Raw genomic sequence first — 24,622 nt, 5'->3', positions numbered from 1 at the left:
CAGTTTGTTCAATCCAGCCCGAGTTTATCCCTATTCTCAGCATAACTATTAATAGTGTCCCCATTCACTCTCCAGAGTGTCCCCAGTTTGGACCATTCATTATATGGACAGACTGTCAATGGCTATGTGCTCATGGCTTGATGAGCAGAACTTGGGAAGATGGCTCTCATGACGTCGCTTAACAGCCACTCCCAAGAGGCTTCAAACATCAAAATGCACAAATAACTGAGCACAGAAAAGTAATAGGATCCACAGACCCACAAGTGGATGTACTTACTGGTTGTAGACATTTCCTTCCCTGAGGGGTGGCAGGAAAGCTCCTCAACAATAAGACAATGGCCAGTCAGCATGGATCCATGAACTGGCACCATCTAAAAGAGGTGGTAAGTGGTTAGTTGAGAATCTGTATGAAATCGGATCACCGTCACTAAAAACCTGGACTTTGGCAGCCAAAAAAACTTGTCCAAATTTACAGAAATGCAGTGTTTCCCATTTCCATCAGTAAAAATAGTGCAACTATTAATAAATTAAAACCGTTACTTATATTTGCCAGGGGTGAATCTTGGAGGTATTTGTTAATGGCTTCATTAATGATTTATTTATTTATTTATTTTTGTCTTTTTATCTCTTCTAGGGCCACACCTGCGGCATATGGAGGTTCCCAGGCTAGGGGTCTAATCAGATCTGTAGCCGCCGGCCTACGCCAGAGCCACAGCAACACGGGTTCCAAGCCGCGTCTGCGACCTACACCACAGCTCACGGCAATGCCGGATCCTTAACCCACTGAGCAAGGCCAGGGATTGAACCTGCAACCTCATGGTTCCTAGTTGGATTCATTAACCACTGAGCCACGGTGGGAACTCCTGATTCTGAGCTTTATTAATCATAATGATAAGATTTCATAGGGCTTGAGGTCAGAGGGAGTTGAGCAACATCCAGTTAAACACTCTTAAAAATAAAATAACCAGGAGTTCCTCTTGTGGCTCAGCGGGTTAAGAACCCAACATAGTGTCCATGAGGATGTGGGTTCTGTCTCTGGCCTCTCTCAGTGAGTTAAGGATCTAGTGTTGCCATAAGCTGAAGCATAGATCACAGATGTGGCTCAGATCTGGTGTTACTGTGGCTGTGCTGTGGTGTAGGCCTCAGTTGCAATTCCAATCCAACCCCTGGCCTGGGAACTTCCATAAGACACAGGTGTGGCTGTAAAAGAAAAAGAAAAAAAAAAAAAAAAAGAAAAAGAAAAGGTAAAATATCCAGAAAGAACCAATGGCTTACCTCACAGCATCAGCTGTTTGGATTCCTGCAAGGGCTCTGCTGATCCCTCACTCTTCACCTGGTGTCCTGTATCCTATATCCAAGTCATTACAGACACCGAAACTTTCCTCCTGCTGGTTTCCAGCTCCTGTATTTGTTTGGTACAATTAATACCGGAGAAGTGTTTCTCTAGAAGATTTAGGAACGGGAAAATGAGGTTAGCATTCAGCTAAAGAAAGATGACTGCTTACCTAAGACATTCTTTCTAATTTTAGGAATAATTTAAAAATTCTTGGCTCCTCCTGAGGTAGCATCAGTCAGGAGCACACACCATGCTTTATCTTCTCTTAAATCCTCTCAGAGCCCATCCTCTTCCATAATTGGCCATAAAAATTCTCGCTACCCTTCACGTGAGGATCTTTCCCTTTGATCCCTGTATCCCCTGAGCCTGACCCAGTGTCTGTCCCACAGCTGTTCTATACATATTTGTAAATGAATAAATTAATGAAGAAATGATGACATTCACCAAGGTAACACACAGCCAAGATATGAGTGTGTTGGACAATAAACAGCCACATGTTCTCCTCACTGCCAGGACTCTATTGAGTTGAGGAAGCACCACAATGCCTGGAAAAACTGAGAACTGCCTTAGGAAGGGAGCCAAGCTAAACAAGGAAGAAAGAGGTTTGCAGACAAGAAGGAAGTCCTTCCTGGGTGAGGGTATTAGCATTGCAGAGAAATGGCAAAAAAAACTGCGAGAGGTAAATTCTTTCTTGGGGAGGATAATGGCAAGTGATGTATATAAGAGTGGAGATGGATGCTGTTGGCTGGTATGCAACAGAGATATGAACTCAAGTTGGCTTGAATAATCCAATAATGTATTTTCTGACATACTTGGTAGACCAGGGTAGGTCGACTTGGAGGTTGGGCGGTTCAGAGACTCAAATTGTCACCACAGCTCCAGGCTCTCCCCAACCCCTGCCTTTGCAGAATCCTCAGCATCAGCAGACCTCTGAACAGAGGCAGGATGACTGAGGCAAGTGTCAAATTCAGATAATAATGCCCACAGGAAGAAGAGAGACAAACACTCCCTGGGGCTCTGTTTTATTTGTGGATGTGTGGTTCATTTATTTTTGAAGAATGCATGCTCTTTATTACTATTAATGAGGCTTGTAATCCCCTGACTGTAGTTTTCTCGCTGAACCTGAGCAAACATAATTCTTAGAGTCAGAGACTGCGGCTCTCCTTTACCAGCAGTGAAGCTTTTCCAAGAAGCTCTCAGAGTCTTTTCCCCTTGCATCTCATTGATTGGATTCCACATCTTTTCCTAACACATTCCTTACAAAGCAAATGGAAATCCCTTTGGTGCTCTTCTAGGGCTGTAATCAGCTTAGGCTAAAGCCTATGGCGGCATGGGGAGGGGTGAATTCCTAAAAACTAGTTCTGCTAGAGAAGAGAAAGAAAGGGAACTGCTGTGTCAGCAACCCTTGGCACCCCAGAGTGAGCACATCAATGATTAATTAGCAAGCTGCGTTGGCTCGGTGACATGTGAAGATTTTAGTTATCCCCAAAGAAATACATCACATAGGCAAGGTGTAAACTTTGTTTATAAAGTCTTTCCAAATCTCTGAAGCAGATAACTACCTTTATCCCATCTTTCTATTTGAAGAAATCAAGTTCAACTGACTGATGAACAGACTTAAATAGTTAGGAAGCGGCAGTTGCATGTGGACAGTCAAACATTTGTGAGGATACGTCTGGTTCCCTGATGTAAAAATTCTCAGTCTAAGAGCTTCCAAGCAAATGCCCGATACCCTAGGAAGCCATACCTTAAATGCATTTAATGGATCCCAAGCGCAAACTTCTTGGGACATCATTTATTCATTCATGCATCCATTTATTCAAAAGCTGATTATGTGCAGGACAAGCTGCCAAGTACTTGGGGCTAAAAAGATGAAAATTAGTCCATCTATATGTGAAGTCCTGAGTTCACACACCCGGCAAGAGCAAAAGGGAAGCATCACCCATATTTCCTCATCCTAGAATGTCATCAATTAGAAAACACGCAAACAAGCATTGAGAAAGGAAAGGGCAGGGGAAATGCCACGTTAAATACCCCTATTGGCTATAACATACAGATATGTTTCAGAATGGCTCTAACCTGGAGGGAAAGACTTCAGAAGAAGAGAAGTTCTATAATAAGCACAGTGCAGCACAATTCCTATTCGGTAAGGTAGACACACATCCCCTCTGCAGGCACAAGATGAGTTAGCAAGTCATTCTCCGAGGAGGGCATGGCGGTGATGTGACAGAGAAGGTAACCGTTTAAATGTGAGCACTGGAAAAGGAGTTGAGCTTTCCAGATGGAGAGAATCCAGGAGGAAAGAACAACGCAATGATAAGACATGGGGTGGGAAGCAGCAGTGAACAATCAATTCATTGTGGCTTCAGGGCAGAATCTTCCTCATGAAGGCAAGAAAGAGAGAGGGAGACAAAGTCAGAGAGAGCGCTGGGTACACACACAACCTAGTGTTTCCACCATGAAACACTCAGCTTCCCAATGATTCACTGAACGACTGGAGCCACATTCCTCAAGACGAGGGTCCTAAGCCCTCCCCTTACTGACCCGGCCCTGTAACTTCCCTTTTCCGAGCCTCATCCCCATCCTCTGTAAAAGTGGCAGAGTCCCCATGCTCAGGAGGAGCTCAGGATTTACCACCATGCTACCCAGGAGGCCCCGAACTCAACCCTCTGCATGAGGAACACATCCAATCATGGTAGCCAGCTTAGAAAAATGAGAAAAAAATTCCACTCTTCAGTCTTGACCTTCAAAGAAACACCTCTCTCAGGTGCCAGACACACCCCTGCAGGGGGATGAATTGGTCTGTCTAAGAGAGACTGTGACATCCAATGTCGAAACTGTCCAGAGCACTGCATTGCTGCAACCATTCCTGGACAAAATGCAGGGATAGGCCCGGGGAAGAGCAGAGGGGAGATGATGGAGGAGGAGGAAGAGGACTATAAGGGGCTACCGCCAGGTGATTCCTGGAGGTAGGGGGTGGCAAGAAAATCTCCCGGGAGGTGTGGGTGATTTCAAAACAAGGTGACTGGCATTCCTGTTTTATTTGAGGATGGCTGGAGATGGGGGGCTTACAAATGAATCCCCTTTGGTGGGTCATGAAGGAACTAGACTGAGGTATTCCTTGTCAAAACAGGGACCCTGCCCCATTCACTATGCTCTGGAGGTGCTGACCAGCACTCAGTATGACTCTGGGCCACTGAATGGAGAGGAACAGAGGCTGACGGAAGCATCACACAGGCACACTACTCTGGACAGCAGTCCAGAAGCAGGGCACCTGGGCTGGCAGAGCCCAAAGGGGGTAATGGCCTCCCCTCCTCCACCCCCCGGAAACAGAAGTAAAGTTAAATGCTAATGGACCATGAGTGGGGGTGGGGGCCTGTGTGCACCACATACTCCAAGACCGCCACTCCAACTATGAACCCCAACATTAGACCAGCCCAGATGAAGATGGTTTATGCCTCCAGCCTCCCTGCTGGATCTCAGATCTTGCGGCCATGGGCTTGAACTCCCACAGTGGGGACAAAACCAATGATGACATGGAAAGTAGCAGCCAGCAGAGACTCAGGAAAGGAAACACACAGGCAAAGCTCCTTCCCGCTAACCCAAGTACCATCCCAGGGAGAAAGAGAAAAGGAATCCCACTGAATATCAACCCCAAAGACACTAAGCTTTAAACCAGTAGAACTCTGGGGTTGTTTTCTGCCATGTCTTAGTCTGTTCAGGCTTCTGTAACAGAATACCGTGGATAGAATAACTTATGCATAACAAACATTTATTTGTCACAGTTCCAGAAACTGGGAAGTCCATGATCAAATGTCCCAGTAGATCCAGTGTCTGGGAAAGGGCCGCTTCCTGGCTTGTAGAAGGCTATCTTCTTGTATCTTCACAGGGTGGAGAGCAGAGAGAAAGTGAGCAAGCCAGCTCCCATGTCTCTTCTTGGTAGATCACTGATCCTACTCTTAAGGGCTCCACCTTCATGACCTAATTACCTCTCCAAAGCCCCACCTCCTAACACAAATACACTGGGGGGGGGTGTCACATTTCAACACATGAATTTCAGGGGACATAAACATTCCGTCCATAATATGCTATAAGAGGCCATCGAAGGATTTATGAGCCAGAGTGAGTTGTCCTAGGAAATCCAACTTTTGTGCATTCTAATTAACCCCAGTAGTTGAGACATTTACAGCAGCAACAGCTAACATTACAGAACCCTGATTTGGGCTGGTGTTAGGCTATACATTTACATGAATTGCCAGATTTAATCCTCCTAAGGAGGCAGCTACTATTTATTTCTGTTTCACAGATGAGAAGACTCATCTCAGAACAAAGATCCCATGTTCTCACTGTAGGTATTGAGTAGAGATGGGAGTTAGGAGTAAAAACCTATTTTATCCCATCTCTTGAATGAAGCAGCAAATGCCACCATCATGGGGGAGGTACCAAGACCACCTAGCACCCCATGACACACTCCCAAGTAAATGCATGTGTGTCCCTGTCCACGGGGTCTCTTCTGCATCAGATGTGAAGGACAGCACTCTCCCAGGCAGATCTGCACTGGAGGTTTGGCCGGTGCCTTTCTTCTTGGTGGAAAGCCCTCCTCTCCCTAATGTCCACTCTGCATCCCAGCTTCTGGGCTGACCAGTCTTGTAATCTTGCATTCGTGTAAACCAGTTAACTGAACTGTTCTGTGCCTCCATTTCCATGTGCATGCAAGGCAGTGAACAAGGCCAGCATGCCAGTATTTAATAATGACAGAGTACAAGTTACACGCAATACTTCACACAACACCTAGCACAGGGGTGGGGATTTCCACTATCCTCATAGCCTCATTCTAAGCTACCAGTTTAGTCAGAAAGCAAAATCCCCAGGAGTTCCCTGGTGGCTCAGCAGGTTGGGGATCTGGTGTTGTCACTGCTGTGGCTCCGGGTGCTGCTGTGGCCCAGGTTCGGTCACTGGCCCTGGAACTTTCGCACACCCCAGATGTGGCCAAAAAAAAAAAAAAAAAAAAAAAGAGAGAGAGAGAGAAAGACAGAAAGAGAGAAAGAAAGAAAGAAAACCTTCTCTTTCTGATGCATAAAAGGTATAGGCAAGAATTTACATGTTTTCCCCTCCCAGGGCATTTTACTAGCAGAATCTTGAAGAACCTTTAAAAGCACAAAAGAATCAATTTCCAACAGAAAGATTTAAAATTCCCTGCCACAATGGGATATTATTCTGATTAAGATTTTCCATGGGGAAAATCCTTTTCCTAAAATAATGAAAACAGCATGTTAACTTCTGATTCATTAATGTGAGATTATCAAAATATGAAGGCAATATATTTTGTAAACTATCAGTTATTTAAAAAAGAACATTGAAAATCAGGAAAGGAGGCAGAATCAACCTGTGATTCCAAAAGACCATCCAAAACCATGGGGCCTAAAAACATCCAACTTTGATCTCAGTGTCTAATTAACTAAAGCAAAAATATTTGTGTTGTTTCTAGGAATGTATACATTTAAAGCATCTTCACATGCATTTCGTACCTGTTCCTCTCAGCAACCCAGTGAAGATGAGAATATACTCTCCATTTTACAGATATGGAGACTGAGCTCCTGGAAGGCAAAACCATCAGACCCAGACGTCTTAAATCTTTGTTCCACGCTCTTCTGCCGCACCACAGCTCCTGCTTCCTGGGACGGAGTAGAATTTTAAAGCAGAAAAGGATTTTGGTGCTTATCTAGTCCAGCTTTACAGAGCTGTTTTGAGTAATGCAGGCATGTCGGTATTCACATCAACAGTATTACATTTAATAAAATAATATCAAAATTTCTGATGATCAATGATACAGGCTTGACAACATACCTGGCCACTTTTCTTTAGGTTTGAGATGGGCTTTTTTTAATGACACAGACATAAGTTGAAGGTCAATTTATGTATCACGGCATGACTTGTCCCTTTGGTTTTTCTCATTTGAGGCATCAAGGGTCACATCATTATCCCTAAGTCATGAATTAGGCATTTTTGTAAAAACTCCCCATGGTTAAATAATGCTTAGCAACATCATCTTCCAGAAGCACTTCTCTTCTGGTCATGATTAGCCTTTTCTAATGATTCTGCTCAGCTAGGACTTTTAGTGGTTTTTAATTGCGTATTTTATGATATTTTAATTTTATGTTTATTCATTATTAATCATCTTTATTATATTTTAATTGTCAAAGCAGCATCCTTGGCAGGGAGAGGGAACACTTCACAAATAAGAATATTAATTTATAAGCCTTAAAATAATAATTAGGATTTTAATAAAATTATTTCCCTTAAGAGGTCTCTGTGGAACGAAATTTCCCCACCCTTTAATGAACTAATGAGGTACGAGGTGAATTTCATTAAGCGCTGGGCTCACTTCCAACCCCCAAATTTTAAGCCACAATAGTAAACCTTCAAAATATTTACCGAAAGGCAAGTTGCTAATTTTCTCAAAAAGGTAATCTAAGAGCTGCATACAGAGAAGAAAATGTAACTGCATCCTCTCTCATTCTGGCTCTGTTGGGAAGATGAATACACTGGCAGGGCCCATCTCACTGAGGTCTCCCAAACCACTTTGCACTTTACCTGCTCCCCTATCAGGGAAGGGCTACCTGTCAGCACACACCTCTGCAAAGCATCCTGAGTCTCAGGACCATTCAGGACCATAGTGTAATGATATTGATGATGCTCTCTTGCACCCAAAGATGTCATAGGGCTTTAGAAACATCAAGCAAACCTCACAGGTTCTCAACACCAGGAAAAGACTGGTCCAGTCCTAGAAACAGGGGAACTGAAGGACAGGGAGAGGAAGCCACTTGCAAGATGCTTCCGGCCCTGGTGGAGAGTCACACGGAGAAAGAAGCTGGCCACAAGCACCGAGCTTGTCTGGCCCTTCGTTAAACACGGACTTCCTTAGTGGCCCTTGGATTTACCATTGCGTTCTCCTGCTTCATATGTTATTGACATAGAAAAGCAGGTGTATGTGTTTTTTGAATGAATGAGCCTTTTTGTATTGCCATCCAGGCTTGCCCTTAATACCACCCATCCATGTACAGCTTTCTTGTCACTTGACGTTTAATAAGCTCCTTCCATGTTGCAGCAGTAATTTTTGGAGCTAGTGCTTCCTCTTCTGGACAGAAGATACTACAGCCATTATGGAATTTACCTAATACTCTTCCAGCAGCATTTTATTCTTTGCTGTATTTTTAATTTAAAAAAATTATTTTTTAAATTTCATAGAGGTATAGTTGATTTACAATGTTGTGCTACTTCCTACTCTACAGTAAAGTGATTCAGCTGTATATATACATATATCCTTTCCCATATAGGCTACTACGGAATACTGAGTAGATTTCCCTGTGCTGTCCTGCAGATCCCCGCAGATCCCTGATCATCAATTGCATATACAAAAGTGTCTTCCATTATTATTTTAAAATAGTGCTATTATATTGGATGTGTGGTCCTATCTATTCTTGTAGGATTACGATGCGTTCTTGTAAATCTCGTTAATTTTCTGAACACAATCTATAAAAATCCTTCCACAGAAAAGAAACACAAATGTGAGTAAATCTTCCCATGTAGGTAGAAGTTTTTTGTTTTGTTTTAATTAACAGTTAATTTTAAAGCAGAAAAAGACTTTAGTGTTTCTCTAGTCCAGCTTTAGAGAGCTGTTTTGAGTAATGGATGCATGTCAGTATTTACATCGCCGTATTACATTTATTAAAATAATATTGAAATTTATCCTTTGGGGTCCCTCAGAACCAATTCACTTCAATGAAATCACTGCCATCATCCTATTTACCAGACTAAATTTTATTGGAGCATGACTGCTAAATGTCAGAAAAAAGAAAAGCAACTCCCATAAACTCTCCATTAAGTCTATGTCTAGTACCTGCCCCCCCCACCACACACACACACACACACACACACACACACACACACACACACACTCTTTCTCTTTCTCGTCTTTTGCAGTGTACTTCTGGCTCCAGACATTTTTTCTCCCCTGCTTCTTAGGGCTGCACCCGAGGCATATGGAAGGTCCCAGGCCAGGGGTCAAATCAGAGCTACAGCTGCTGGCCTACACCACAGCCACAGCAACGGGGGATCCGAGCTATGTATGCGACCTACACTGCAGCTCATGGCAACGCCGGATCCTTAACCCACCGAGCGAGGCCAGGCATCAAACACTCATCCTCATGGATATTAGTCGGATTCCACTGAGCCGCAACGGGAACTCCCGGCTGCAGACATTTTTTTTTAGAAAGCATTCAGTAACCAATTATGAGAACAAGTCCCTCTCCTTCTTTAATGACCTCTTAAAATATCCTTGTAAAACCTTCTAGTATAAAGTCCAATCCCCATGATGTCATGAAACCCAGCCCAAGGAGAAGAACCACAGAAATGTTATTTTGTTGAGACTAGAAAAAAGCAAGCCTTCAGAACCCTCATCTCCAAGTTCTCACTTTACCAATAAGGAAGCAAAGTCTAACAAGGATGTCATGTGTCCAAAGGTGATTTGAACACCACAGCAACCTAAAGAACAAATCTAGCAACAGTGGAACCTCTTCAAAGAGCAGAGGGTAAATGTGGGAAGTAAAATTCTCTTCGGCAAAGTGGCAGCAGAGAGGGACAGTTCCAAAACACACATAGGTTAATGTTTTTACTTTGCATAAATCGATCATGAATTCTTAGAGGAAAGTGTTCATCAGAATCTCTTTACAAATAACAGATACGGATGACAACAATCTATAGCCCTGAATTCTGAGAATTAGACTATCTTAAAGTCAACACTAAGAGATGTAAAATATACACGAGATGCCTGAGAGACCCAACGATTTGCTGCAAACAAGCAAGCAAATCAAAAATAATGTTACATAATAAAAGCTCATCTGAAGAATGAGTGGGCCAAGCGCATGGGATGGAGAGAAGGGGCCCCTTGGTTTTCGGGAAATCAGAGTCAGAGAGCGCAGTGTTGGCAGAAGAGAGGGGCCCTGTTTCATGGTTTTGAGCCCTGCAGCCCCTGTATGTCCCTCTTATAGAGAACACATCCTGGGCTACTTAGACCACCGTCATTAAACATTTCTGTCCTGACACTAACTCCTTTGTTCTAGAGCTGTGCTCACCAGGCAACCTTCTAATTTTCAACCCACTTCCAGAATAGATGTGCCAGCATTCTAGTCTAGTTATATTGGTAGTTTAAAATTATCTTAGTGAATCACTCAAGTTGGCATTTCCAGGTGATAGTTACTTGCTTGTGAGTTTGTTTATCCGGCTCCAGTTTATAGAAATAACTGGAAAAAAGATAAAATGTATCTGAAGAATTTAGGCCTGAAACTGCCGAAGGGTCCCTTTCCATCTTCCCCTCACACTATACCCCTCCTCAGAATCATCAGTTTCCCATCATTGGTTCACCTCCGTCACCCCTTGGTTGCCCCCCTCTACCCACCCCTCCAGTTGATCCCTGGCTTGGATTAGCCTCACTTCTCCAGCTTAGGGGTTTAAGGTCTTCAGAACCCAATTATGATCAAGACCCCTGACATCTGTGCCCCATCCAGGATGACTCCCCATTCTGCTTTAATCCAATGAGAAGAAGAGATCAGTTAACGGAGGATCAGGCTTTAGGCAGAAGGTAATGAAAGTAAAAAATTAGAATGAGACCCTAAGGCCTCCTGCAGCATTCTGTTAATTTTTCTTCATTGTCTTTCCCCCAGACTTGGCCAAAATACTTTCCCATAACCCAGAGAGCAATCTCCTGACTTTAGCCCCTTCTGAAACCCATCAGCAGGCTTCCTGTTATTTTTAACCAGAAAGAATGCCCAGGATGCTGTATCACATATGGGACGTGGAACCCAAAGGCCTAGGGGACTGTTTGAATTGTTTTCATCAAATAGCCATGATCCTCTAGGAAAATCACCTGATGCAGTCAGGGACCCAAATAGCTGGAAAGGACCCGAGGGATTGTTTGATCTGATCCACCTGTTATGACTCCATTCATGCGACTTTCCAGAGTCACATATATGAGAAATGAGACTTAAAACTATGCTGACACAAAATCCAGATATTTCCCCCACTCCTTCAGGCTTCTTCTTCATGTCTTAATTCCATTATCAGCAAATAAATGAGTTGAATGTCAAGGGGTTGTCACAAAAAGACTTTTAGAATACAGTCACCTCAGCAAGCCTTCTAGTATAAGATTCCTAGCCCGAATTGCAAAGGGAAGAAACTAGTAAGACAACATTAATTTGCAGCAAGCTCTGGTAGCGTTGCTCAGCTGGGAGATGGTAAGACAGCATCCACGACCTATGAAACACATCCTGTCTAAGAATGAAGCCAACACGGAGGAAGGCGGTTCTGAGAGCTGGAGCCAGCATCCCGGACAGCCTGCCTGGGACATTTGGAAGCAAGTCTAAAGCTAGGCCTGGCTCCACACCTGAATACTGCAGTTCTAGGATTAGAAATAAAAATTCTCACCTTGGGGTTCCCATTGTGAATCAGTGGTTAAGAACTCTACCTAGTGTCTGGGAGAATGCGGGTTGGATCCCTGGCCTTGCTCCATGGATTAAGGATCCAGCATTGTTGCAAATTGTAGTGTAGGTCACAGATGATGCTCGTTTCTGGTGTTGCTGTGGCTGTGGTGTAGGCTGGCAGCTGCAGCTCCAATTAGGCACCTGCCTAGCCTGGGAACTTCCATATGCCAAAGGTGCCTCTGTAAAAAGAAAAAAAAAATCTCATCTTAAAGTAGTTTGGGTTATGTCTCTTTCCCTTGAAACCAGAAAAGGTCCTCATACAGTGATAGCATCTTCATGTGGCTTGAGGGAAAGTGATGGTGGATCGAGCACTGCAGGGTGAAAGTATAAAATGTGGGCTGAGCCTTCCAGGCAGCCTTGAGCTGGAACTGCAATTTGGGAAGGGAACAAGGAGCTCCTCTGGGATCTAGTTTTCTCTTCTGTAAGTCAGAGAGAGTACCTCCCTCACAGCGCTATTGTGAGGACTAAATTAGTTTATAAATGTGAAACAATTCGATCCATGCCCAGTGCTCTAACATCTGTGTAATCACATGCATTTGATATTAGTCTTGAATTAGAAAGGAAAGTTAAAATGTCATTTATGGCAAACTTCAATGGGGCTCCATTCGGGTTGGGACACCCTATAACCCCTGGCCCAGCACCCAAGGAAGCTCAGATAGCTGAGGCTGATCCAAGAGCACAGTTCCTCCGCTCTGAGAATCACATAATAGACTCCAAAGGTGACCTGCTATGTGAATACTTCATTAACGTGTGTGTGTGTGTGTGTGTGTGTGCATTTTAGCTTTCCTTTTTACATTCTGGAGGAGTCCAGATATTATTTTATGCTGTGGCAGCTACAGTCATAACACCACTAATCAATTCCTCAATGCATGGTCCAAAAAGAAGGTGATTTGTCTCACTCATAATTTCCAGCACGGTGATCTTGGCAAACTCTTCGTTTTTGAGGGAACCCCTTGCCCATCTCATTCTCAGGCAGAGCACAAGTCAGAAAAACTGAGTAACAAACTTTCCTCCTTGTGGCAATGAACTTCCAGTATTCTTTTGAACTCTGCCTCTTCCCTGTTTGTGATGTGAATAGACCAGGCAATTAATTATCAGCATGAATAATATATGACTGTGAGCCCAAGAAATAAGTCAAAGGTTCCAAAGAGTTTTATCCCTAGTTTCACACCCAGGTGTTCTTGCAAATGCACATTCCATTTTAAACGTGTCAGCACATTTAGGGATAGAAACTTTTCGGTGTTGGCCTTCTCGAAGGTGGCTCATTAGTGAACAACTCATGCAATCAATAAGTTACCGACCCAGGACTGAGAGACTAAGAGTTTCTTATCTCTGCCTTTGCATGTTCAAATGACTCAGAGATATTGATGAAATGAAATTCCTCTCTCTCTCTCTCTGCTGTGTATCACAATAACTAGTTAGAACAGAATGGAATATTGCCAACGTGTAATCCATTTCCAGGACCAAATGTGTCTTTTGGTCACCTTGCTTCTCCCTCTCATCACCAGCTAAAAGTTCCCATTGAAGTGACAGCACTTTTTAATAGTAAGTTAAGGCTTTGCAACAATTGCAAGATTTTGGGTACAATGTCCAACATTATAAGACATGACAAAAGTTCAGCGAAGGATACAGTTCGAAGTTCCACAAGAAAAATAGATCGGGCTAAAACAATGGACATTCTTTATGGCAATACTCATGCTAAGTTAAAATGGTGATGCTTACTTTTTTTGGCATGCTTTCCAGGGATCCAATTTTTTTCTATTTTTTTCTCATTAACGACCATGGAAACCAATGTGGCAGAGAGCATGCTTAGGCTAATTTGGTTGACCCACTGAATCAAAAGCACTGTTAGCGAATTACCAGCAGGGCTGTACATGTGCATGAAAAATTTGGGCTGATATCTTGAACATTCCAATCCACACTCCTGCTGGTCTTGTGGCATGGGGCCAGAGAGGACATAATTGCTTCCTCTTTGGTCAGGCCAGATAACTTGTATTCCTGGTGTGGACTAGCCCCATGTGTCAAGGATCCCCACGCCTCTGAGGTTTACAGAGGCAGGAGAAAAGCAGTGCATTTTGTTGTGTTCTTTGGCAAAAGGAAAAGATGACAAAGGCACCATCTTTCTGCCCTCTTCAATATCTCTAGGGAAGCATCTAGCTGATAGACAGAGCTCAGTCTCTGGAAGCAGAGACCTAAGTATCGGCTCCAACCTGACCAGCTCTGAGGACTTCAACAAATCATTTCCATTCTGCAAAAAATCATTTCTTCATCTGCAAAATGGACTCAGTAATGTCTGCCTCTCAAGGTTCTTGGGAGAATTTCATGTCAAGTGACTGATAAAGAGTAGGAACCTGGGGAGTTCCCGTCGTGGCGCAGTGGTTAACGAATCCGACTAGGAGCCATGAGGTTGCGGGTTCAGTCCCTGCCCCTGCTCAGTGGGTTGACGATCCGGCGTTGCCGTGAGCTGTGGTGTAGGTTGCAGACGCGGCTCGGATCCCATGTTGCTGTGGCTCTGGCGTAGGCTACAGCTCCGATTAGACCCCTAGCCTGGGAACCTCCATATACCGCGGGAGCGGCCCAAGAAATAGCAAAAAGACAAAAAAAAAAAAAAAAAAAGAGTAGGAACCTGGGAAAGAGTAATTCTTGGTAACGATTACAGAAAAAGTAAAACTTAAGAAACAAAATATTATATATATTATATATGTATAACTGAATCACTTTGCTGTGCCCTCGAACTACCACAACATTGCAAATTACCTATACTTGAATTAAAATATAAATTAAAAAGAAAAAGAAGACACAAAGTATTAACATTATCAAAGCAACAATAGATCTATTGTTATTTGTTAAACTAGTTATTGTTAAACTTATTCAATGTGACATTATAAATAAGATCATCTAAAAATGACTCCAGAAAGGAGTTTCATCGTAGTGCAGCGGAAACAAATCCAACTAGGAACCATGAGATTGCAGGTTCAATCCCTGGCCTCACTCAGTGGGTTAAGGATCCGGTATGGCTGTGAGATGTGGCTCGGATCTAGCATTGCTGTGGCTGTGGCTGTGGTGTAGGCCGGCAACAACAGCTCCGATTTGACCCCTAGCCTGGGAAACTCCATATGTCGCGGGTGTGGCCCTAAAAAGACAAAAGACAAAAAAAAAAAAAAAATGGCTCCAGAAGTTCTCTCTGAATTGTCTGCACAAGGAGCTATCTGGCACTGGGGCTGACTCCTTCCCCAGCAAGAAGAACTTCTCCTTAACTCAGCTGGCCATGGGACTAGGGGTTTCCTTCCCCAGCAGGAGAACCTGCAATGACCGAAAGGCCCCAAATTCTACAGGTACCCGGAAGTTAGCTTTCCTAGACAACTCCTGTAACAGCAGCACTCAAATGCGGAGAATCTAGATTCCAAGTAGCATATCTGTCCCTTCCTTGCACACCACACTCACTGGACTAAGTCCCTTCCCTGGGTTAGATTTTTCTGTCTTAGTCTGTTTAAGATACTATAACAAAGTCCCCCAGGCTGGGTAGCTTATAAACCACAGAACTTTATTTCTCACAGTCTGAAAACTAGAAGTACAAGATCAAGGCTCGAGCAGCATCAGGGTCTGCTGGAGCCCTCTCCCTGGTACTACGTGTCCTCACTTAGCAGAAGGAGCAAGGATCCCTGTGTGGTCTCCTTCTAAGGGCACTAATCACACCCATGAGGGCTCCATCCTTATGAGTGCAGCACCTCCCAAAGTTCTACCTCTTAACCCCATCACAGTAGGCATTAGGATTTCAATATGTGAACTTTGAGGGGACACAAACCTTCAGACATAGCACATGATGAGAAAGTATCATTATAGGGGACATGTGTCCTGCCCCCAAATTTATCCCCAGGGTTTGTTCAGCTGAGTACCCTGGCCCTAGATCACCTTTCTTTGGACTGTGTACTTTCCTTTCTTACTAACCCTTGTTTTGTAAATTTCCCAAATAAAGCCTATTCCTTAACCACATCCTGTGGCACTATGAATTTGTCTGGAGCCTATTGCACAACTGTCTAAAACTCCAGAATTTTTTTCATTTGATGGAAAGATCTCTCCATGAGTTCTAATTATATAATCTTTATTAAATGGGCACAGATTTTTGTTCTCTGTGCAGAGCACTCTACCAACCCCAGGAGGGAAAATTAATTAAACACCATCTCTGTCCTCAAAGGGTTTGGTTTTTGCCATCATCATGCTGTTATTCCATATCCTTTTCAAGAAAGAAAGTAAATGCCATAGATGTAGCAGAACCGAACAAAAATGTAGCCTCAATGGCACCTGTGTCACTGATTGATTGAGAATAAATTTTGAACCACGTTCGCTACAGGCCACTTTATAGATAATATTTTATAAAATTTTCAGACATACCCTCTGATAAGAGAACTGGGATTCAGAGAGGTTAAATAACTTGCCTGAGGTCACACAGCTAGTGAGTGATAAAAAAGAGTTTGAACTCAGTTCTGTCCTTGTTATAATAAGTTATCCTGCTTCGTAAGCAACTTGCATAGCCAAAGGGAACCTCAGAGCAGATGAATTGAACTGGACTCAACACCCACACATTTAGTTGATTTTTCTCCAGTCACTAAAAAAGTACCCCGAGGGCCTGAGCGTCTGCACGTGCCTCTGTAGACGATCATTTATTTCCAGGGAGTGACTTAGTCATTAAGGAAGAAAACAAGCAGAGTAGTTCTAGACACACAAATCACATTGCAAAGTATCCTTGTCCGCTGATCAGCACTCATAAGGCTCAGATTTAAAGCCCTGTCATATTCAAAATGCTGAAAGTATGAGTTGAGTTTTTATATAGTGAACAGGGAGAATGAGGGCAGAGTTTTTGAAGTGACAGCCAAGTCTATAAAACATGCAAATGAAAGAAACTGATATTTTTCAGCTTCACATGAAGCTATTTTCATAGTCTTTCATATATTTACTGGTTTCAGGGGCCTGAGGCACAATTCCCCTAAAACAACTCTTTAAAAAAAAAAAAAAAAAGGCAAAGAAATAATAAATGAGCAAGGAAGTGCTACAAATCACTTGAATGTACTTTATAAATTTCATTAATACGATCATCCACAGTAAACATATTGACCCAAAGGAGGGTAAAAATAAAACTCACGTTTGTTCAGAACCAGTTGTACACTGGGTTCTGTTTGGGAATATAACCCCATTGATCTTCAGAAAGTAAACATTTGTATTTACTTTGGGATACCCATCATCTAGTTCTTTTTCTTTTTTTTTTTTTTTTTTTTGTATTTTTGCTATTTTTTGGGCCGCTCCCGCGGCACATGGAGGTTCCCAGGCTAGGGGTCCAATCGGAGCTGCAGCCACCGGCCTAGGCCAGAGCCACAGCAACATGGGATCCGAGCCGCGTCTGCAACCTACACCACAGCTCACGGCAACGCCGGATCGTTAACCCACTGAACAAGGGCAGGGACCGAACCGCAACCTCATGGTTCCCAGTCGGATTCGTTAACCACTACGCCACGACGGGAACTCCTAGTTCTTTTTCTGACGTTTAAATAATTCTCCCTTTAATGAGTCTTGCCGGGAGGCTGAACCCACCTCTTACCTTGAAAACTGCACCCCTTGCAGCCAAAATCAAGAATATGTGGCAGTTTCAGGCAACCCATTGTGCCTGCCTGGGAGTTTGAATAAAGAACCATGGAGAGAAAGAAGCAGCACTGTCCATAGTAATGTCCCTGTGGCTTGGCTTTGGTTGTTCTTTCTGCCTCTATACCTGGTTCCCTTCACTTCAGGAGATTCTTTCAATAAATCCCATGACTTCTTAACTCAGCCAGATTTTGTTTCTATTGCTTGCAACTCAGAAGCCAGACTGATCCACCATATATTAATCTATCCTTTGCCATCAGAAGTATTATCTCTATTAATTAACCACGGACATTGAAGCTTTGAGATATGCAGTGATCTTTCCAATGTCAGAAAACCTTGCTTGTAGGAAACAGGCATCAGTGACTGAAGTGTAGACAATACATTCTCTCTATGCTCTGATAAGAACTACAGTGGTACCCAAAGCCTGTCTGAGCATAGCCATCACCTGATGAAAGCTACCCAGGGAAACAGTTACCTAATGGCTCTTTCTCTGGAGTTGCAGTTTGCAAGGCTGAATTGTTAAGTGAATTGACTTGTGTTAAGAGACCAAGTTCATTTGCTGTCTCTTTTGAAAAAGCTCTCTGACTATCCCCACTAGAAGGGAACCTCTCCTCATGTAATACTGTGTGTTTTGATATTGACATTGCTCTGCTGGTCTTGCAAAGTCGTCAACCTGGGGCCCTTGAGCAGAGTTTAACCACAGTAGATACAGGAAGCTTTGTCTGAACGTCAACTCTGATCATCCCACGACAAATGGGAGGGAGGAAGGAGCACAAACGTTTCTTCCTTTATGCCCAGCACATGAAAATGTGGGGCTCTGCAGCTCTTCCAAATGAAGGTTGGATGTCACAAGGCTGGGATTTGTCCCTATTCCAACATAGGGAAGGAACAAGGAGGAAAACTGATTGCAGAACATGAGATTGTCACTTCTATGTTTATTATATGCTCCGTATTTGCACAATGAGTGAGCCACACGTAAAGGAGGCTAGAAGAATACAGTGTTTTGAAGTTCAAGTCTTCCTACCTTCCATTGCTGGCATCTCAATAAGAGATTGGTGGGTAGAGAGTAGCTTGAGTGACAGGCCAAGAAGTGATGACTGGGACTCCCCAAACAGCTGGCAGAAAAGCCTGCCTCATGATGAAAATGGACATCAGGTCTTGTGTTTAAATAAAAAGAATACTGCAAAGTCTCCTGCAGGCTCTGACAGGTCGCTGCCAGAATTAAGCAGGACCCACCAACGGCCCCAGAGAGGCCCTTGACTTTCACGTGGGAAAAGCTGTTCACCCCTCACCCCCTCCCAACTCCTTAAAAACCTTCAACGCGCTGGCCTGGACATCCTGATCATCCTCAGAATGTGGGCTTCGGAGTCAGGCTGCCTGGGTTCAAACTCTGCCTGTGTATTTGCTACTCATAAGTTTTGGCCACATACTTTGGGGCAACTTTTTTATGTCTCACTTTGGGAATCATAATAGGACCAACCACATAGAGTTGTTATAAAGAAGACAGGAAACCCCCCCTTTAAAAATCCTAAAGATAACTCAAAATGATGTCTGTCTACAAATATCCATCTATCTTTTTAGCTTCTGAGTAAAGATGAGTGTAAATTTGGAGGTTAGCCCAGTGCTTCCAAACTCCCCAACATCACGGCATGGCCAAGTCACCCCACTTCCCCAGACATCATGTCTGTGAGTATGAAAATGGCCAATGATAGATTATTATAAGGCTCAAGGTAAGGATCAAATGCAAATATACATTTAAATTATATTTATATATATTTAAAGTCAAATATTTATGTATATATAAAGTCAAAATGACTAAAAATTGGCAGGGGTGAGTTAAAACTTTCCAAGACAAAAATGGGGCTTCTTGCAGTTTGTTGACCATGTTGATCAGCTTCTCACCTCCGGCTTTACCCTCACTGTGCTCTGTGTCTGAAACTCTTTTCCTCCAGCACTTTCCTTGGTTGGCTCCAGCTCAGGCCAAAGACCACTTCCTTATAAGGGTCTCCTCTGATCCCTTTATCTCAGTTAACAATCACACACAGACACACACACACACACACACACACACACACACACACACACACATACGTGCACTAGTCCCTGGTCCTGCATTATTTTAGGAGGCTCACTGGTCATATATTTTGTGTGTTTATTTGTGGTTTATGTGTTCCCCGTCCCAATCCCACTCAAATATAAACTCCTTGAAGACAAGGCTTTATTAACCCCCATCTCTCCTGCATCTAGAGGGGTAGCTGGTGCACAGTAGGTGCTCCATGAATACTTGATGCATTAAAGAGTGAGTTCAATCCTGCTGACTCTGATATGATGCCAGTTAACACTGCAGCTGTAATCCTCTACTTACTTCAGTCTCAAGGCATTAGAATGGCTTTGTCAAGGTCACCCAAGGACAGTGATTTTCATCCTATGCCCTCTAGAACAGCCTCCCAGGCCAGACCTTGCTGACCCACTCAGCCCTCAGGGCCTTTGCCTCCAACTTAGAGTAGAGCCCTCCTCGTATTCTGGATTCCAAACACAGAGCACCTCTTTCTAGATGGGCCTCGATGAGGAAAAGCTTAGGAAGCACTGCTCCAGGGAGTCCGTGTGATGCCAGAGGGGTGCTCCTAGACCCTGCGGCATGATACGATGTGGCCTGGAGTGGTGTGGGTAGGAATCCAGGGGCCTGAATTCTGGGCCCCCTCCCCCACTTCCAACACCACACCCCCACCGCTTTACTGCTTTACCCAGTGAATTCTAGAAACTGCGATGTGCAAGAAATGACTCCACAGCAACTTAAATCAAGACCTGAGGGATATACCCAGAGGCTGATTGTATCTTTTGAGGCGCCCTTGCAGCAGACCTGCTAGAAAAACAAACATCTACTCCATGGTGGGTGCCTCATTGACCACATGCCTCCAAATCACAAATCATCCTACAGAAGGTCATACTTGAATCCTTGACACCTTAAAGAGGATGGATTTATTAGCCTATTTTCTGAGGGGGTGTCAGGAAGGCTGCCAGGGAAGTGACAGGACACAGAGGCTTTGTGCTATGACATGAACAGAAAAGGCTCCAAGGTGTGTGTGGCGGGGGGTGGCACCAGAGACCCATGACCTGTCCCAATGTCACCCCGGCTCACGCTTGTTACTAGATAATGTTGCCCTATTTGCCTTATTCTCTCCGGGCACAGACGGGTTGGCCCGAAGCCATTCATGAGCTGGCAGCCAACATGGCTGCCCACGCAATCCTTCTCCGATCATCCTGCCGGTGAGACAGGTTTTCAATGGCCTCCGTCTGTGGGCTATTGCTACCCATTCAGGGGTAAATTTCCGGTGCAGGGCGGGCATAATGATTCCCATTAATGATGATATTATTCATGCAGCTAAAATCCGCATGCCCCCAGCTAAAACATTCCCCTGTAGAGGCTGCAACCCTTATCTACTCCGAAATCCTTCATTATAGGTAGGTAATGCATTTGCTCTGTGCAGAAGCCTGATGCACTGTAATAGCCTCCCTCATTGTGCTTTCGAATCCTTTAAAACACCAGGGGATTTTTATATGCACGTTTAATCACTAAGCCCAGACCTCTGCTTGCGAGCATCCTGCTATCAGGGCAGATGACGGGAAGCAGTGCTTTCAAGCACTGTGTTAGGGGAGGCTTGTTCATTGCAAATATGTTCTCCACACATAAAACAGTGGAGAATATATTTGTGGTATATATCATTCAGCCTCAGTGCTATTGACATATGTGAGCAAATAATTCTTTGTTGGGGTGGAGCACTATCCTGTATGTGTGGTAGAATGTTTAGCAGCATCCCCGGCTTCTAGCATCCCATCCCGGGTGTAACAACCAGAAATATCTACAGACATCATCAAATATTCCCGGAGGGGCCAACCTTTCCTCGGTTGAGAACCAGTTACATAAAATAAAATGAAAGGAAAGGGGAGATAGCCCCTCTTGTCCTAAAGCCCAAAATGTGAAAACCAGCCTACATGCAAAGACACCCACATGGATAGCAAAAAAGCAGTTCATTTTTGGTAAAGCATCAGATAGGGTTTCTAAGCCGTGTCAAGAGTCAGAAAATGAACTTGTGTTTTATTGGTTTCAAATTAAGTAATTTGAGAATCCTTCAGTAGAAAGAGTCATAGAGTTCACTCTGGACAACTTCCCCATGATACAGGGGAGAAAACTCAGAAATGGTAACTTCTGAATAGTGTCACACTAATGATGGCAGAGCCTGGACCAGTTATTCAGGTCCCCCAACTTCAAGTTTTTAACTTCTTACTTTTTACATTCATTCATGTATTTATTCACCCAGCATATATTTTGTATTTAATCCGATGTAAAGTGCTGAATTCAGCTTTGGAGAGGAAAGAAGAAGAGGCATATTTCCCAGTAATGACAATAGAGACCATTTATCAAGTACCCCTTATGTATCCATGGATGAGGCACTTCAGATCTATCATGTCATTCAATCCTCATAAAAAATCCATGAGGTTGGTACCAGTTCCTCACTGGTGATATTGATGGGTATGATTAGGCACTGGAGCCCCATAACTCACGTGACACTTAAAAGTCCAGTCTCGTAATTGGAAATATGCCAAGAGTCCTTTAAGAGTGATGGATCCGCTAGAGCAGAGAGAAGTCCACAGTCCTGCCTGCGGGTAAACATCACCCATCTCCTGGCTACACGTGAAATGGAGCAAAAGAAGGGATAGTTGCAGCAGCACAGAGTTGAGCTCAAACCCTGGCTCTGTCTTTTCCTTTGTATCCTTTGAGCTAATCCCATAGGATCACTGAGCCTCAGTTTCCCTATTGGTAAACTGAAGACTTTAAGAGACCCAACAGAGAATATGGTTATAAAACAAGGTCATATCTTAAAAATCACCACATGCAGCCCCTTGTGAGAGTAAATGTTCACTAAATGTTAGATTCCTTTCCTTTCCCTAATCTCTCTGAGCTTCGGTTTCCTTATCTATAAAGTGGAGATAATAAAGGTAGCTACTTTGTGAGGTTGTAATGGCTAAGACGGTACATAAAATGTATAGGGGCTGGAGGTTAATAAATATCAGCTTTCATTGGTTTTGCAAATGTAAATAGCTCTGGGATATCTTTAATGGGTAAACCAAAGGTGAGGACTCACAGATACACGAAGAGAGAGGAAGTTTCAGGCTTTCCTTCCAATGCCCACCCCTCTTCTAACCCATTCTTTAAAAGCAGGTGAGGAATCTGAGCTGTTTTGAAGACATTTAAAATTTTCCCAAGATTTCTCAGTAAGCTAGTTGTGCTTTGTTCTTGCTCCCAGACTCGGCTCTTTCTACCTCCTTCTTTTTGTCTCCCATGGGCAACCCTGAACCGAGCCAGAAGCAAGCCACTGCCCGTGGATGGAAAAAGTGACACCCAGCTCACAGACTGTCCATATGGAGGTCTCACTACAAATTTCATTGTGTTGTCATTGAATTTGAAGAGTTGAGATGCAACTAACAGAGCAATGTCCACATACAAATGCTGCTACAGCTCCCGCTGGGAGACTCCACTGAATCACTCGGTTCTCAGCAATTATCACCTCCTCAGAAAGCCTTTCTCTGACCACCCTACCAAAAGTAGCCTATCCCCCACCAGTTCGTCTCCATCGCATCAGGCTGGATATCTGTGTCCTCTCAGAATTTATGTGTGGAAACCTAGTCCTCAATGGGATGGGGTTTGGGAGGTGATGGGGTCATGAGGGCAGGGCCTTCATGAATGGGATTCTTGCCCTGATCAGAGAGACCCTGTGGAGCCCCCCACCCCTCCTACCATGTGAGGTCCAGCAAGAAAACCCGACCATCCATGAACCAGGAAGCAGGCTTTCACCAGACAAAGAATAGGCTGATATCCTTTTTGTCTTGCTTGGTTTTGTTTTTTAGGGCTGCACCTGCAGCATATAGAAGTTGCCGGGTTAGGGGTCAAATTGGAGCTGTAGTTGCCGGCCTAAGCCACAGCAATGCCATATCCAAGCCCCATCTGAGACCCATACTGCAGCTCATGGCAATGCTGGATTCTTAACCAACTGAGAGACCAGGGATCAAACCCACATCCTCATGGATACTAGTCGGGTTTGTAACCTGCTTAGCCACAATGGAACTCCTATGCTGGCATCTTGATTTTAGACCCCTTAATCTCCAAAGCTATGAGCAATAAATTTCTGTTGTTTACATTATGTATGAGCTGCCCAGTCTATGGTACTCCGTTTATAGCTGCTCAAATGGACCAAGACTCTTGGCTAATTGCTTATATTCTCGGAGACAGGCTCTTCATCTGTGAAGTAAGGATAATAATACATATCTTAGAGACTTCTTGTGATGAATAAATGAATTAATATGTGCAAAATGATTAGCACATTCCAGGGTCAATAGCATGATATTTATCGTTATAATTCTGAGTTTCCTTAGGGGTACAGCTCAGGAGGATGAGCCAACACCAGCGTAGGCTTTGCAAATACCCCTTTGAAGGGTAAGAAAAATGTTGTGGAACAAACTCTCCAGAAACTGCTCTTTCACTGTGCCCAACTGTGGGAAAGCAGCTTCCCCAAAGTGCCTTGGTTCCCAAGGGCCCCTGAATTACCAGGAGAATCTGCTCCCTCCCCTGTGCGCTCTGCTCAGCCTCCTGCTCCCATCTGCACCAATTAGCAGGGAGCAGATTGCAGGAGACTCCAGAGGGCACCTAGGAAACAGAAACACCATGTCAAGAGCGGACCAGGCTTTGGAGCCGGTACAGGTAATGGGGTCGAAAATGAAGATGTATTAGGGGAAGTGGAGTTACGACTCTGCTGATTAAGTGATGAACTGAATGGAAATGAAAAACGTGGCATAAATTATTAAGGAAATACTCGCAGCTCTAGGCAAAGGCAAGCATCGAGGGAGGCTGGATATCGTTGAAGGTTATAGAACGAACCAGCAGCTGTAACCCCAGGCCTGGCTGTGACACAAAGGAGAGGAATTTTACTACAGTGTTTTCTGTATTTGTTAATAGGTTTCTCTATTTTCAAAGATGTGTTTGATTCCCTGTTTTGCTGCCTCTGACCACGGAATAAATGTAGGAAAAGACTTCAGATTAACATAAAAACACAAGTTT

General features: G+C 43.8%; 1 long non-coding RNA gene across 2 annotated transcripts in view; it reads right to left on the bottom strand.

Annotated features, from left to right (window-relative positions):
- Nucleotides 1–277: 277 nt before the first annotated feature.
- The window catches only part of LOC110262069 (uncharacterized), a 49,874-nt gene continuing 25,529 nt past the window's right edge, over nt 278–24,622 (bottom strand). Inside the window, exons 1-3 of one of the 2 annotated variants that reach the window (XR_014813691.1) lie at nt 6,865–7,011; nt 1,276–1,443; nt 278–371 (exon numbers count right to left, since the gene is read on the bottom strand). This is a non-coding gene — a long non-coding RNA (uncharacterized LOC110262069). Of the gene's footprint in view, nt 372–1,275; nt 1,444–6,864; nt 7,012–24,622 lie in introns of those variants that run through there. The other variant, XR_014813692.1, reaches the window with a different exon arrangement.

Source organism: Sus scrofa, chromosome 8 (assembly GCF_054392235.1).
Source record: "Sus scrofa isolate SSC_HxYL_T2T_F1_AM1 chromosome 8, Sscrofa_HxYL_maternal_Yorkshire_Landrace_v2.0, whole genome shotgun sequence".
Lineage (NCBI taxonomy): Eukaryota > Metazoa > Chordata > Mammalia > Artiodactyla > Suidae > Sus > Sus scrofa.
Note: the sequence above shows the minus strand (reverse complement) of the source record. Positions and strands in the feature narration are given on the sequence as shown.